Here is a 17,724-nt window from a genome sequence, read left to right on the forward strand (position 1 = left end):
TTAAGTCCTGAAGGTAAATTAACACTCAAAATTATCGATCTTTGGATAACTACTATTTTGTCTCGCTTCTGGATTAATTAATTGTCATTATTTCAGTCACACATTAATTAAATAACATCGCTAGCTCAATTCAAAATTTATCTTTCAATTTAATCACACTATTGTTCTTTACGAACATTTGCATTAACACTCCTAAATTTAAACTGCTTTATAGCATAGCTTTGTCTACTGATAATTCTCGTTAATACTATCTTTGAACTTTCAGTTCGGGATACTCGGGTTGCACAATATGTGGTAAGGACCCTATCTAGGTCAGTGATAAGGATAAGTAACGGCTAAGGCAATTCTGGTAAAAGTCACGTTATTATTGAACAGTTAGAACAGTTTCGACACTGGTCCACACAGATACACTTCTAAAGATGAAATAAATGTTTGACCTGTGCACGTCGGTGCGGCGGGTGGCGGGCAGCGAGATAGCGGGTCGCACAGCACACATACAAGCACGGCTAAAGCTCTCACTGCATCGGCACTTTCCTTCTTCTTAGCGTCGTAATCCTTCCAATTTTGTGCCTGAGAATATAACCATGCCCAGTAGTCGTCGGAATCGGCCCATCCGAGGCTCAATGGAATCCACTTTTCCTAGATAGCCTCCTCGGTACAGTACATGTTCCTCTGACCGATGCCCAACTCCGACTGTAAGACTGAGCCCGTTGTGCCGAACCGCGCCAGTGTGCTTTTTCCCGCGCTCGCCTGCATCCACCTTTTCCCGCTCCCCTACAGGTAGGGTATTCACCACAGGTTTTCTACTACACATATTCTAATGCATTACCTACGTATGGACCAAGTGTTTAAATTACAATTTTCACATTTTACAATAGTTTTAACATTAAATACATTTCCTTTTGGTTATCAAATTGCTTGAAATCTAACATAAATAATAACATTCATTTCAAAAGTTGTTTACAGTTTCTTTAACATGACACGAAAAGAAAAAGAAATTCAAAACATTACTTATATTACTTTACATAAATTCAGAAAGAAAAATTTATCTAAATTCAAAAAAAAAATTATTAATGGTACAGTTGTTACTGTTACACACTCATCCGAATAGCTAGAAGTAAGTGCAAATGCTTGAACCATTTGGATTCTGTATTTTTCTGATATTCTAAAGACCAAACGTGCAATTCTGCTTGAAGTTCCATCTAATACTGCTATCTTGTCTACTATGGTCTTCTTCACTAAAACCCGGACCCCATTTAGTTTTCCATTTCGTTCACCACAGTGGAACTTAACATACTTAAGAAGAGTCGTGACTTGAGAAAGTTTCGTGTAGGGAATACATGTGAAAGTGGTACAAAGAGTGAAGGATATACGAATTTGCTCTCAGATAACTGAATATTTTTCTGGACTGCATATAAAAGAAGTAAACATAAACAAATGTTGAATATTTATTATCAGCTCACATGGTGTTTGACCTCTGTGCAATTGAGAGAGTGAAAAAGGAATGAAAATTACATTAAAATGTTTGACGATAGTCTATCAGAAAGTAGGTATAGCTATATTATCTGATCGAAAGTGCTTTGCCATACGAAAGTACACTCAGCGGCACAACAGTAGCTTTTTTACTCGCTCCTAGAGGAGAACTGGTGGAAACTAAAACATGTAAAGCATTAGTTCACTTTATTACAATATAGATATTCTACTTATCTTTGTATAATCAATTTATAAATGAAATTTCTGAGTATTTACAACTGTCTCTGAACATTAAGTCTCGCTTGGTACCGACTATCTTACGAGACTCTTCACTTGCAGTACGTTGACATAATGTTCACTGTTCAGGTTCAGCATAAGACATAATGTACACTGGTGCCTTATAGACGGTGCTGTTGCCTTAATTGTTGAATACGAACTGGGGCCGAGGGATCCACTGATCGACTATGTCTCGCCCTCCGTGCGGTGGCGCTGTGGCGATGGGAGAGGGGGTGTGGCTTCGCCAGCGCCTCCCATTCGTCGCTGCGGAGCGCACCGGACATGGCTAACTTCTGCGGTTCTGATGCGAGATGCCAACCTTGTTATGGTACTGCGATCTACATCTACATCTACATCCATACTCCGCAAGCCACCTGACGGTGTGTGGCGGAGGGTACCTTGAGTACCTCTATCGGTTCTCCCTTCTGTTCCAGTCTCGTATTGTTCGTGAAAAGGAAGACTGTCGGTATGCCTCTGTGTGGGCTCTAATCTCTCTGATTTTATCCTCATGGTCTCTTCGCGAGATATACGTAGGAGGGAGCAATATACTGCTTGACTCCTCGGTGAAGGTATGTTTTCGAAAACTTCAACAAAAGCCCGTACCGAGCTACTGAGCGTCTCTCCTGCAGAGTCTTCCACTGGAGTTTATCTATCATCTCCATAACGCTTTCGCGATTACTAAATGATCCTGTAACGAAGCGCGCTGCTCTCCGTTCGATCTTCTCCATCTCTTCTATCAACCCTATTTGGTACGGATCCCACACCGGTGAGCAATATTCGAGCAGTGGGCGAACAAGTGTACTGTAACCTACTTCCTTTGTTTTCGGATTGCATTTTCTTACGATTCTTCCAATGAATCTCAGTCTGGCATCTGCTTTACCGACGATCAACTTGATATGATCATTCCATTTTAAATTACTCCTAATGCGTAGTCCCAGATAATTTATGGAATTAACTGCTTCCAGTTGCTGACCTGCTATATTGTAGCTAAATGATAAGGGATCTTTCTTTCTATGTATTCTCAGCACATTACACTTGTCTACATTGAGATTCAGTTGCCATTCCCTGCACCATGCGTCAATCCGCTGCAGATCCTCCTGCATTTCAGTACAATTTGTCATTGTTACAACCTCTCGATATACCACAGCATCATCCGCAAAAAGCCTCAGTGAACTTCCGATGTTATCCACAAGGTCATTTATGTATATTGTGAATAGCAACGGTCCTACGACACTCCCCTGCGGCTCACCTGAAATCACTCTTACTTCGGAAGACCTCTCTCCATTGACAATGACATGCTGCGTTCTGTTATCTAGGAACTCTTCAATCCAATCACACAATTGGTTTGATAGTTCATATGCTCTTACTTTGTTCATTAAACCACTGTGGGGGTGTCAAACGCATTGCGGAAGTCAAGAAACACGGCATCTACCTGGGAACCCGTGTCTATGGCCCTCTGAGTCTCGTGGACGAATAGCGCGAGCTGGGTTTCACACGGTCGTCTGTTTCGAATCCATGCTGATTCCTACAAAGTAGGTTTCTAGTCTGCAGAAAAGACAAAATACTCGAACTTAATACGTGTTCCAAAATTCTACAACTGATCGACGTTAGAGATATCTGTTCGACGTCCCTTCTTAAAAACGGGGATGACCTGTGCCCTTTTCCAATCCTTTGGAACGCTACGCTCTTTTAGAGACCTACGGTACACCGCTGCAAGAAGGGGGGCACGTTCCGTCGCGTACTCTGTGTAAAATCGAACTGGTATCCCATCAGGTCCAGCGGCCTTTCCTCTTTGGAGCGATTTTAATTGTTTCTCTATCCCTCTGTCGTCTATTGCGATATCTACCATTTTGTCATCTGTGCGACAATCTAGAGAGGGAACTACAGTGCAGTCTTGCTCTGTGAAACAGCTTCGGAAAAAGACATTTAGCATCTCGGCCTTTAGTCTGTCATCCTCTGTTTCAGTACCATTTTGGTCACAGAGTGTCTGGACATTTTGTTTTGATCCACCTACCGCTTTGACAACAGACCAAAATTTCTTAGGATCTTCTGCCAAGATCTACGGACGACGCCACAAACAGTATCTGGACGCCTCTATGCAATGCAGGATTGACCACTAGATGTACGAGGCAGACCTCCTAGTGTGAAGAGACGGAAGTATTGTTTTGGCAGCAAGAATCAGCCACAGCAGAATGGGTCGGTCAGGAGAGTTCAGTAACTTCGAACGTGGACGAGTCATTGGATGTCACCCGAGCAACAAATCCATCAGTGATATTTTGGGTCTTCTATAACTGCCCCAGTCGACTGTTTGCGATGCAATCGTGAAGTGCAAACACGAAGGAACAAGTACAGGTGAGCCAAGACGAGGCAGGCCTCACGTAGTGATGGACGGTAACTGTCGGGCGTTGAGGAGGGTGGATGCGAAAAATCGCGAGAAATCAACGACTGGAATCACTTGTGAGTCCTGAAGCGCTACTAGCAGTTCAGCTGGCACAGTGACAGTGCGTAGGGCTTTAAAAAGAGTGGAGTGTGACGGTCGAGCTGCTGCTTGGAAGCCATGCAATTCTGTAGTCAGTGATAAGTGACGTAAAGGGCGACACCACTGGATAGTGAATGGCTGGAAGCGAGTGATTTGGAGTGATGGATTGCGCTATGACAATCCGAGGCAAGGATTTGGATTTTCGTGAACGTGCGGAGAACATTACCTGCCATCGTGTGTAGTGACAACAGTGAAGTATAGATGAGATGGTGTTACGGTATGGTGTTGTTAGGGTGTAGTCCCCCTATTGAATTTAAGAAAACTCAAAAAGGTGGAAGGATGTAAACAATTTTAGAGCACTTTGCACTGTGTTCAGCAGAGCATGAGTTTTGAGACGAATGTGTCTCAACATGACATTGCAAACTGTCATAAAGCACCATATGTGAGGTTTCTGCGCAATAACATTCCTGAAATGGACCAGTCTTCCTGTAGTCCCAACCTGAACCTACCTGAATACCTCTGAGATGAATTACACTACTGGTCATTAAAATTGCTACACCACGAAGATGACGTGCTACAGACGCGAAATTTAACCGACAGGAAGAAGATGCTGTGATATGCAAATGATTAGCTTTTCAGAGCATTCACACAAGTTTGGCACCGGTGGCGACACCTACAAAGTGCTGACATAAGGAGAGTTTCCAACCGATTTCTCATACACTAACAGCAGTTGACCGGCGTTGCCTGGTGAAACGTTGTTGTGATGCCTCGTGTAAGGAGGAGAAATGCGTACCATCACGTTTCCGACTTTGATAAAGGTCGCATTGTAGCCTATCGTTTCGCGACATTGCTGCTCGCGTTGGTCGAAATCCAATGACTGTTAGCAGAATATGGAATCGGTGGCTTCAGGAGGGTAATACGGAATGCCGTGCTGGATCCCAACGGCCTCGTATCACTAGCAGTCGAGATGACAGGCATCTTATCCGCATGGCTGTAACGACTCGTGCAGCCACGTCTCGATCCCTGAGTCAACAGATGGGCACGTTTGAAAGACAACAACCATCTGTACGAACAGTTCGACGACGTTTGCAGCAACATGGACTATCAGCTCGGAGACCATGGCTGCGGTTACCCTTGACGCTGCATCACAGACAGGAGCGCCTGCGATGGTGTACTCAACGACGAACCTTGGTGCACGAATGGCAAAACATCATTTTTTCGGATGAATCCAGGTTCTGTTTACAACATCATGATGGTCGCATCCGTGTTTGGCGACATCGCGGTGAACGCACATTGGAAGCGTGTATTCGTCATCGCCATACTGGCGTATCACCCGACGTGATGGTATGGGGTGCCATTGGTTACACGTCTCGGTCACCTCTTGTTCGCACTGACGGCACTTTGAACAGTGGACGTACATTTCAGATGTGTTACGACCCGTAGCTCTAACCATCATTCGATCCCTGCGAAACCCTACATTTCATCAGGATAATGCACGACTGCATGTTGCAGGTCCTGTACGGGCCTTTCCGGATACAGAAAGTATTCGACTGCTGCCCTGGCCAGCGCATTCTACAGATCTCTCACTAACTGAAAACGTTTGGTCAATGGTGGCCGAGCAACTGGCACGTCACAATACGCCAGTCACTATTCTTGATGAGCTGTGGTATGGTGTTGAAGGTGCATGGGCAGCTGTACCTGTACACGCCATCCAAGCTCTGTTTGACTCAATGCCCAGGCGTATCAAGGCCGTTATTACGGCCGGAGGTGGTTGTTCTGGGTACTGATTTCTCAGTATCTATGCACCCAAGTTGCGTGCAAATGTATTCACATGTCAGTTCTAGTATAATATATTTGTCCAATGAATACTCGTTTATCATCTGCATTTCTTCTTGGTGTAGCAATTTTAATGGCCAGTAGTGTAGAACATCGATTTGCTTCCAGACACCAGTCTCTAACATAGCTGCCATCTCTGGTTTCGGCTCTTGAAAATGAATGAACTACCATTCCTCCGTAGATATTCAGACACTTCTTGAAACTATTCTCAGCAGACTTCAGACTCTCGTAAAGGCTAACGGTGGACGCATCCCAAGTTAATGTGCACCAATAGGAGTCCAGATACTTTCGATCACGTAGTGTATTTCTTGAAGTCTAACTAGGAAACGTTTATCGGTGTACAGGGGTTTATTCTTTGCAGCGTTATACTTACTAAATAGTCTTAGTAGTGGATCAGTGAGACAAGGTAAAACTTGGCAGTGCTCCAGTGCGTGTGCCTATTTAACTACATCTACAATCATTCCGAGGTCGCACTGGGCACTTATACCATTAGCAGTCAAGAAACCGCTTCCACCTGCTTCCTAACAACTTAACACGGATACTCTCCAAAAAGGGGAAAACAGGATAACACTCCATAGAAGAAATGTCGCACAACACCACATATCAAGTTTCCACAGAAGCAAATGTGATTTATTGTGTACTGTTAGACCTCAAATAGCGTGTCACTTTTATTAAATACCACCTGCAACTAGCTAATGCCTCCATAGTATGATGTAAGACGTAGTGCTACTGAGCACGTGGATACTCAGTCTTTAATCACATGAATAAGTCCTGTCGACGGGGATCAAAATACATTCCGTATTTCTAGATTTCCAGAAGGCTTTTAACCCTGTTCCTCGCAAGTGGCATCCAAACAAATTGCGTGCCTTATAAATATCGTCTTGGGGAGCATTTTGAATACAGACACTGCTGCCCAGTGGAGAGGAGATGGTCGACTAAGGCCAACTACAGCGGAAGATGACAGGCATATTGTGCAACGCATGTTAAACATCCAAAGCACGCAATTTCACGCTCCACAATGGCAGGGCGACTGCATGGGGATGGTCACTTTATCTGACGACCAGTATGATGTGTTCCACTGCCATTGCCGTACTCTGATGATGCCGAGAGAATAGAGACTGGAGTAACAAGGAGTGGGGTCTCGTGCTGGACTCGGATGAGAGCGGTTTCAGACTGAGGAGTGATTCCTGATGCGCCCCTGTATGGAAAATGATCCTTTTGGTGGTCCAGGTGTTACAGTGTGAGGAGTCATAATATTGCATGGGCGTACTGAGCTCCACCTCTTTGAACATGGTACGCTCACCAGTCAAAGTTATTGCGAAACTATAGCTCTTCCCAGTGTGCGGCTTTACAGAGGTGCATTGAGCCTTGACTTTATTTTTATGGGTGACAATGCGGGACTGCATCGAACATTGCAGGTGGAGGAGCTATTGTAACAACAGGGTTTTTGACGAGTGGGCTGGCCTACGCGTTCCATGACTTATATCCTACCGAGCATGTGTGGGATGCTTTGGGAAGACTTATTGTGGCACATCCATGTGCACCAAAGATCATCCAGCACTTGCAATCTATGCTGGTGGAAGAATAAACGCTCTGCCACAGAACTCTTACCGACCTTGTACTCAGCATGGGAGCACATCCCTGAGCGTGCACTGACATCTGCAGTGTCATCTGTAGTGATCACACACCATGTTAATGACAATGTCCCGATTTCATGTAATTATTGTCTTTGAATGAAAGTGTTATTTCTGTTCATCTCATTGTGTATTTCTTTCAGTTACCTTCTGTATTGTGCTGCAGCAGTTCTTTTGTATATTGTTCAAGTTTGAGCAAGCTATGTTGCTTGGCAGTGATACATCATGAGAAGGTTATTTTCGCATTTAAGTTCTGCACACCAGTGTACTTAGGCGGACTACGAAAAGACCAACCCATCAGATCTGGGCTGAACAAAGCACCCTTTGACCAGATGCTGGAAGCAGGCTCTGATGTTTTCAACAGCCAAGAGAACGACCACATGGCGCGCCAGGAACAGTACTTTACAAACTGAGTTTGGATTTCATCATATTGGAATCACATATACACACACACACGCAAACAAAACACGATACTTGCAACAATAAGGGCAGTATCTCTCTCCGAAACACAGTGCAGACTGCAGTGGTTACGAGGGAAGGACGCAGATGTTGACAAACAGCTTCACTATGCCTCCCTAACATTTACTTCAAATCTACATCGATGGCTCTTCGCACCCGTAGCATGGGTATTCTCAGCAGCTCATACGTGACTATTGCGATTATTATTGAACTTTACGCCACTGGTGAAGCAGACTTCATCCGAGAAAATTGCATACTTAAGGAAGTGAGCATCAACTATACAGTCCTGCACTGACAATGTTGGTTCAGTACGACACGAGGTCTGAAGTCAGCAGGAGTCCATATCAAACACACTGTATATGGTAGGGCTGTGGCTGCGTTCCCAGAGTCACTCTGTGCACAATGTTACTCGACCATGGACTTTATTATTCGGGTCGAAAGTCCGTATAGTTCGTTGTGTCCTCAATCACCATATCATGCTGCCATTTAGTCTTGTTACATTGATTGTTAGAAATGTCTTACAATCGGGGTCCTTTCAGTGGGTAATTGTCCATTTACATTAGTTTTTTTAATCCCAACTAAAATACTAATTGCAAATTGAAAGCTACGATAATTAATCTCAAACTGTTGCTGAGCAGTGGGTGGAGCTCTTTGACTGGGCGCTAGTCAGCTCCATCTTACTCTCGAGTACTGTTATTTATGACTCTTGCATTAGTGTATCGTGCAATGAAACCTCAATCTTACAAGCAAGTGGTGAATCGTTCTACTCTACAACTAGTACAGGCTCTCATATCCCATGTTGGTGACCCGGTTTTTACCGCATCATACCAGGCCTCCAACCCGGCACCTATAGCTGTTATATTCTAGAGAAAACGAACGTTAAATGCGTGTTTGTTACACCAGCAGCGACATGTGAGCATGTTTGAACTAGAAATATGATGAAGAGTTCAGTGCTGACTGGGAATCGAACCCGACACATATCGTTGTTGACTGCACATAAAGAGGCGTCAGCTACCGAATTTTTCTCCACCAGCAGCTCGGAATAACATCCTTGAACTTACAGGGATCTCGCAAATAGTTCTGTGTCTCACTGGGCGTCGAAAACTGTATTCGAGCTGTTTTGTCACGAAGGGATCAAATTCCGCGTTAAGGGCGGTCTGAGTTGCATTCCCAGTTCAGAACCAATTTTATCGACATACAGAAACTCAAATAAAAGATGGAATGAGTGTCCTGTGACCCTACATAGCTTTTGTTTCGTCACTAGAAATAAATAACTAGTATAAGCAAGGTTACTGGTGATAGTTTCTACATGTCGCCACTCCTGACTTTATAGTGGTTCAATATAACGTCTGCTTGGTAGAGAAGGAATATTATGTTTAATGTGAATTTCAGACCACAATGCCATTATAGTTTCTTCACTTGGTGTAGCCAGAAGCGAATAGAATCTGACTCTCCCTTTGAAAAACCATTGGCAGAAGTTGGAATCGAACCTAGACTGTCAGTATATGAATCTATCATCAATCCAACCGACGACCAAATCCTTTTCTCTGTTACTCATTTTTCTGTCATAACACCGTTGCAGCACACTCGATGAGAATTCTGACACACAGGCTCCCAGCATGTTCAGTACATTCATTTACTTGGTTGACCGAATCGCCATGAACTAGCTGCCTCGGTTACCCAGTGCATACATTCGACTCTGTTTCGTAATCACCGAAATAAAATAACGTAACTGCCACCTACACAGAATTGCCAACAGTTTTTGGTGCAGGAATTTAAATAGAAAATGTTCCTTTACAACTGAGCTACTCTATTACGGTATCTGTTTGTTAACACCCTAGTGCAGTGCATAAGAAAAGCTGTAGCTGTCTGTCTCTCAGAAGTCTAGATCCGGCCATATGCATTATCTCACAGCAGTGTGGAATGCGGAAGTTCTTGAGGAACTGTTGTTGACTTCTGACGTGACAGATAGTAGCGTAATGGTGAGCTTCGCGCTCTGTTACTAAGACGTCGTGAGTTCTATTACATTCGCTGCTACATTTTTTAAAATGCAATTCTACTGTCTGCTGAAGTTATCTATCTCAAACCAAAATAGTCACATGTGGAAAAAGCGCTAACTTCTGCAATATTTTGTTCTTTTCAGGTTTAATAGATGGTCAGGCAGCAGATGTATCTCAAAGCTTTTTTATTATGTATGGGGAGTGCGCATCGTGCCAAAATAGTCATAAAAGTATTTTCTACATTAGCTATCGTCTGGTAGTGGCGTTTTATTGTTCTTCAGACCTTGTTTAACAGCTTTACCTCAGAACAGGTTTTCTACATACATGTAATCAGTAAACTGCATGTGCATTGTCAGACTGTTACAGATAACATAAGAGAATTCGCATATATCGTTGATGATTCATTTCTCTCTCATGTTTAGTATTGTTTTAACAACACTAAAAGAAACCTTACGAAAATTTTGCACTGTATTATAAGAAATGAAATAAAACTACCCACGATAACCTTATGACGAAAATCTGTTTTAATAAAACTGAGTATCTGCACACAAGCGTGGCTCTATCGGCTCAAATTATTAAATTACTTGAAAGGGTCCTGTAGCCACCTTTCATTGCCAACTCTCGTAGTGGTCAAGTCGGCAAAGAGGTTTCCGCTACTTGGGAGAAATCCACCTGCGTTAGGTTGGTGGCGGAAATGGCATCCTGGGGTTTTCCGGTCCACGCGGAGCGTGGAAGAGGCTGGAGAAGCGGGAGGCAGTCTGCCGCCGGTACGGGAAGCGTACACAGCTGTGCTCCAGTTGAAGAAGGGTGAGTTGGACTGACCGCGTGGCGCGTTGTCACATAGAGAGGGGAGCTTTTAGCTTTTGGTCACGAATTTCGTCTTATAAAGATTTACTTGCTGGGTTGCAGCAGGGAATGCAAGGCTTTTGTAGACTTTCAGTTTGATTCCCAATGCAGCCTTGACTTTAATCCGTGAGAGGAACGCAGCACAAGGGAGTTGCATATGTTGAAGTGCCCTCGGTTCAGTGTGAATGTTTATGTGCCTACAACTGTGTGTGTATGCTTCTAATCTTTTCCAGATCTTGGTAATTTTTGTGTATTTGTGAATTTTCTTTGTCTCATGTGATTAAAATTTGGCCACGGTCCATAGAAATTGTCTCCGCGGACCGAGTGGATACGCGAGTCTGTTATGAAACGTGTAGTATTTCACAAGCAATTGTACACAGCATGCAACAGCAGTCTATAGATGCACTACATCAATGTTTTAAGGAATAAATAATTTTGCCTTCAATCTTATCTTGTGTACCGATGTTACGTCGCCGTTACCTTCGCCATTTACCTCGTAGTTTTCCTTGTTGGCCCACCTATAGCGTTTCCATGTGCACAGGTGTAGTGATTAGTGTCCCTTTTTTTATCTGAAACAAATGCTCTGGATTAGATCGTGTTTTCACGAATCTTGCTGCAGGCTGCACTTACGCATGGTGTTCACGCCCTTTTTACTTTACTCAATATTTGATTCACGGGAAGAATGCCTGGATCATATTAATAACTACATCCCATTCTTTATCAATGACTTTACAATGAATGTTCTTTTGTGAGTTTTTCTTATTAATAAATTAAGTAATTTTCCGACTCAGTGCTACTTCTTCTTTGTCGTGTGGCTAGAGTCGGTGGCGACCCTATCTTTTATATTGATTTCAGTGTCAAGTAGCATTTTCTTATTCAAAGTGCGCGTGGCTCTTTTAGCTATCAGGATACATTCGAAGGGCGCTTCATGCTTCTTGCACATAGCGTCCTTTTATTCACGCTACTTATATTCACGCTACTTACACATGGCTTACCCTGCTCACGGATTTCGGTAAACCAGAGATCTTCTGATGCGCAGTGAGGATTAGTTATTTTCGGTTGGATGTGCTAATTGGTATATTGTCTTTCTGTGATACAGAATTTACGTGAATTTATGATATAGGTGTGCATTTTCTTACATGTTTTATCTTGTATATGTATTGCTGTATAGATATTGTGATTTAGTATTCGATTGTGTTACAAGTGTGGGTTGACTCTTGTCCTGTGGCGTGTATCGGTGTCATATAGTAAATCTTGAGTGCTTTGTGGGGACTGTGAGTCCATTAGGAGACTTTGGCATTATTCTTGTTGTATTTTGGAGCACGGATTAACTATCCTTATGATGGAGACGCGTAGCTGTTCAGGGAGCCGCGATCGGAAAAACCTGCCAGACAATAACCCTGAACAAGGACGAGGTCAAAACGTCGAGTCCGACCAGGAACGAAACGCGGAAAACGCAAATACAAGTGTTGTCCATCCTGAGCCCGCTGTAGTGATTTCGAATCATTCGATAGATGCAAATTCATTACAGGCTATGCTACGACAATTACTAGACAGTAATAAAAAACAAGCAGAAGAAATTAGGAGGCATATCGAGGAAGCGAATAAAAGATTGACTAGTGAAATAGTACAGGGTGTTGGGGAGAAACTGGCGATCATTGACCAACGCATCTCCGCCTTAGAAGAGGGGCACCAAGTCATTAGCAAGCGGCTGATGGAGCAAGAAGAAAGGTTTGCTGGGAATATACGTGTACTAGCAGAACAATGCCAGAGTGAACAAGCGGCTCTTGAGTCCCGAGTAGGACGAAATTCCGCCAGGGATCTCCGCGCGTTAGCAGAACAATGCCAGAGTGACCACGCGGCTCTTGTGTCCCGAATAGAGGACACTGCGGCTAAGTGCCCGGTCCACCTTAGCGCGCAGGTAGAAACCCTCAGCCAGGCGATAATAGCTCTCGAGCGAGAGCAAGGGCTTACGCAAACAAAGCAAGACACGGCCCACGGAGAGATGCGAGAAGAAATAGCCAGGATCTCAGACGCAGTGGCGCGTAAGTCTGACAATAATAGGGAAATGATTACCTCGTCATCAGCGGATGCAGACGAAATACGGTCGATAACGAAATGTCGGCGTGGACAGTGTGAAATAAACATACAACAAGGAGGGGTTACCGAGGGAATATGTGAGCGCATTGCCCGTTTAGAACTTCACCTAAAAGGGTTAAAGGCCCATGAAGTTGAAAGAAATGAACGAAAGGGCCATTATTCTGACGATGATTCCGGGAACGATGGCGAATTTGATCATCGTCATGATCACGGATCTCGTACCAGGTGGGAACGGCGCGGATCCCCTCAGGAACGTTCGCCATGGGAAACTCACGAATTTGACTTTAAACATTTTCTGACCGTGAGGAAGTTTGAAGTCTTCCGTAACTCGGCTACGGGGATTCACCCGCGGGCCTGGTTACAGCAGTTCGAGTTCTCCCTCCCTCCTACGTGGCCCAGTGCGCACAAAATAGAGTATATGTGCGGCTACCTCGAAGGTGAGCCAGCGGCGCGGATGAGGTCAATTGCACGCAATTGCTACACTGTTGGGGAGTTTCGTCAACACTTCCTGTCGATATATTGGTCAGTGGCAGCGCAAAGTCGTGTAAAACACGGACTCATTATGCTACCAGAGTTAAACAGGTCAAAATTCTCCAGCCCTGTGCAGATGTTCGAGCACATGCTGCAGGCGAATGAACATCTTGACGATCCTTATGGACCTGCAGAAATTATTCGTATTTGCCTGGGAAAGTTTCCATTGCAGTTGCGGCACGTTATCCTTGCAGGACGATGTAAGGATGACGTAGAGGGGTTTCGCAATTTCCTTTTAGAGCTTGAGTGCGATGCGAATGGCACCACGCAGAATTACGGTCAGAGCGCCTACGAGCAGCGGCCGCGCAAGCGAAGCCGCAGCCGTAGAGACAGGTGGCAATACAGACGTAATGACTCGCCTGAGAGTTACAGAATGCGCGAGCGTTGGCAGCGTCGCGACTCCTCACGGAACGCGGGCAGAACGAACAATGCCAATCGTCATCATTCGCCGAGAGTAAATCAAAGACACCCCCGGGAGTTCAGAAGATATGGTAATGAGCAGAGATATTGGAGTAATTACAGCGGACCTAGGAACGGTAGTCGTGACCGGCTCCAGAATAATTATCGAACAAGAAACAACAGGGGTGCCGTAAAGAGTACGGGTGGTCCGCCAGTGGGTGTTGAAATTCGTCCCGCAAACCCGCGGCACAATCCGACAAATGCCTCTAATCAAAGGGATCAATGACTGTTGGCTGGCTCGGTTGGCGTCAAACTTAATGAGGACCGGTGCTATTGTTGATACTGATGTGCATTTGAAAAAGGAAGACGTTGTATGGAAGATTTGTTGAGGGAGGGCCACAGTATTGGTGTGCCTGCGGTAAACCCAGTCGTCTCTGTTTCGTAAAATTACAGTGTATATTTTCCAATGTTTTGATTCACTCTGGTGTGATTGAAATTAAAGTTTATATTTTCTATGAATTGTAAAGGGTCCCCCAATATGTGTGTAGTTATTTCTTCTTGTCAGCAGAAAGGAGTAGTGTTGTGCAGTTTCAAAACATCTGAATGTGAATGATTATGAGGCTCATATGAAACGTTTCCTATTACAGTAAGATGGCTTTCGCTCTTTGATGACTAAAAAGGTATCGGGTGTGTTGGCGTGGCGAGTCAATGGTCGTAAGGTAATTCTTGATGATAAATTACAGTTTTAGTGTTCTTATTCCCCTTAGGTGAGCAAGATTCAGTGAGGATTTTCAAATGTACTGCGATGTTGATGAAGCGACTTGGTGACTTGTAGGTGAAGGATTTGTGTATGAAAGGAGATTAATAGTGTTTGATTTTCAGAGTTGCCATCTTATAAGACATTTGGAAAGTGTAACTTGCCGCCACATACTACTAGGTACGGTAGAGGGCACCAGGATGTGAAACCCTAGAAGATGTATATGGAAACAGCTTATAAACTCAAGCAGCTTGATATTTAATAGAGAATCAATGCGACTACCTCCAAGATAAAATAACATGACGGTAGGTGAGGACCCCTGGGGACATGTGGTGAGTAAGTGTGTAATCATTATGAGTATCTTGTGATAGCAGTAAGTTGGGTACTCATGGCCCTGGACAATGGATTTCTTTTGACAGTATTTTTTTATGTACTTATAGGACGAAGTGTTTATGTGTTGCTAATAGGATAGGATGATTTTTATTTTCATTTTTATGCCCACTGACCTTTTGCATTAGTCTGATGAATAGATGTTGAAACAGTTACCATTCCAGATGTGACTTGAATGAACCTTCTGTGTCTCATTAATCATAACTTTTATTATACAATGTCCATAGAAAAGAAGTCTCGGAAATTTTTCACAGATCAGCAAACATGTTCTGCAAACCTTGGAGGAGCAGTCAATGAACAACGATATGGGTATTGGTGTTGGAAGGAATATTTTGTTTATATGTGGGAATTGTAGTCGGGCTATATGGTGATGGTGACTAGTACGAGATGTGTAGATTGTGTGTGAGAGCGTAGTTAGGAGCAGGTAGAGTTTTGTGTCTGTAGCTAGCAGCGGCGCCAAATCCTATCCAAATCCTGACCAAACCTTGTACAAGATCTACCCTGAATGATTGACAGCAGATGTAATGCTGGAACTATATTTTATAAAAAGGACTTTTTGTTTGTTTGAATATTGGTTATTTAATTTTCTTCATTGTTTTTTTATTAGTAATGTTAAGAAGGCCCTTTTTGTCAAGTTAATTTTGGGCACTATTCCATGTATTGATCAGGAGTGAGAAACTCCGAAGATTTTGTGGTAATCTGTACACATGATATTTTGTAACGATCCCTGTGAGCGCAGTTCTTAAGTGGGTGCAAGGCCGCCTAGGGAGCCTCCGCATCAGAAAGCACAGGGCTTGGTCCACCGGCAGGCGTTGCTGAACCCTGGTATCAACGGCGAAGCAGTGATGCGGCGAGCGGTCGCAGCTGTTTCCCCGTCAGAGGGGAGGGGACGCTGGTCTTCCCCCAGGCGCAGGCTCACACCGGAGCCCGCAGGCGTGTCACCACGGCAGCGCCAGCTGATGGCCGGCGTTCCACCCCATGCGCTAGTCATCTGACAAGCAAAAGGGAAAGTATGACGCACACCAGGCGAGGCCGCCGATACCTGAGCGCCGCTAGTCCAGACGGCTGCTGCGGTGAGGTACCGCCCACTGCCCGGAGGGACGCGGGTCCCACCACTGACGCATCAGCTGAGACGGTGCAAAGAGGCGATAAGCGGGTCTCAAGCCCGACACCCGCACGAGTTTACGTCGACCTCGATGCGACGCAGAAGAGCGCGTGTCTCCCCATTGACACGACAGGAGACGGGGGCGTGTGTCGGTAAAACACATTCCTCCACAACACACGGACGACGACCGCCAAGCCGCCTTCTCGATGATGAGGCAGGGCCCACAAGTGGCGATGTCCTGCAAATCTGCAACGCAGAACCATCCCACAGTATGGACGCAGAGGGTGGAAACGGGCACGAGGCAACGTCGCGGGGTGCTGTCTAGGATGAACAACCTGGGTTACAACGGACGTTACAATCAACGCCGCTGCGAACTCCCCAGTTCAGTGTTGTGGTCCCCTAGTAGCTTATCCTCCAAGTCGCCTTTAGAAGAGACGCCCACCCCAGCACCTAAAGAGAATACCCAGTGAAACAACCATGTGGCGAAACTGAAAAATGACAGCGTGTCAACGAGTTGATTTCTAGATGTGTTTTTGTACTCATGTCTTATTTTCCATAGGTGATTATTTACCAGCTGTCATACCACTGGGTTCATTAATGATTTTGTATCACTGTATTTGTTGTGAATATTGTATTTTGCACTTTCACTTGCATGTTTTTATATATGTCAGCACCAGATGATACTGCTTTGGTTCGTGATAATGATTTTGCATCATTGTATTTGTTTATATATTTATATATATTATGTACCTGTTCACCTATGTCTCTATATTAACTTTTGATAGTTGGTTAAAGCAATTTTAAAATAATATCTCATGGTTGTGGTCGTAATAGGTCAGATGACATGATGTTAGCGTAGTATATCACGCTTAATTTAATTTGTCCTGTTTGCTTTGCGGACCGCATGAGGTCACAATTATTGACTAAGGTCAGATAAAGCTCACTTGGATATAAGAGATTAATCAACTCCTTTGTGCTGCTGTTTACTGTTGCAATTGTTACTCGTTAGGGTATGTTTGTTTCGAAGACTGTTGGCGAATCTCCTAGCATGGCGAGAAAATTCGCGGCACAGTCTTCTCCGGGACGTTTGGGGTGATGAAAGGGTCCTGTAGCCACCTTTCATTGCCAACTCTCGTAGTGGTCAAGTCGGCAAAGAGGTTTCCGCTACTTGGGAGAAATCCACCTGCGTTAGGTTGGTGGCGGAAATGGCATCCTGGGGTTTTCCGGTCCACGCGGAGCGTGGAAGAGGCTGGAGAAGCGGGAGGCAGTCTGCCGCCGGTACGGGAAGCGTACACAGCTGTGCTCCAGTTGAAGAAGGGTGAGTTGGACTGACCGCGTGGCGCGTTGTCACATAGAGAGGGGAGCTTTTAGCTTTTGGTCACGAATTTCGTCTTATAAAGATTTACTTGCTGGGTTGCAGCAGGGAATGCAAGGCTTTT

The sequence above is a fragment of the Schistocerca cancellata genome, chromosome 9 (genome assembly GCF_023864275.1).
Source record: "Schistocerca cancellata isolate TAMUIC-IGC-003103 chromosome 9, iqSchCanc2.1, whole genome shotgun sequence".
In the NCBI taxonomy this organism is placed as follows: Eukaryota; Metazoa; Arthropoda; class Insecta; order Orthoptera; family Acrididae; genus Schistocerca; species Schistocerca cancellata.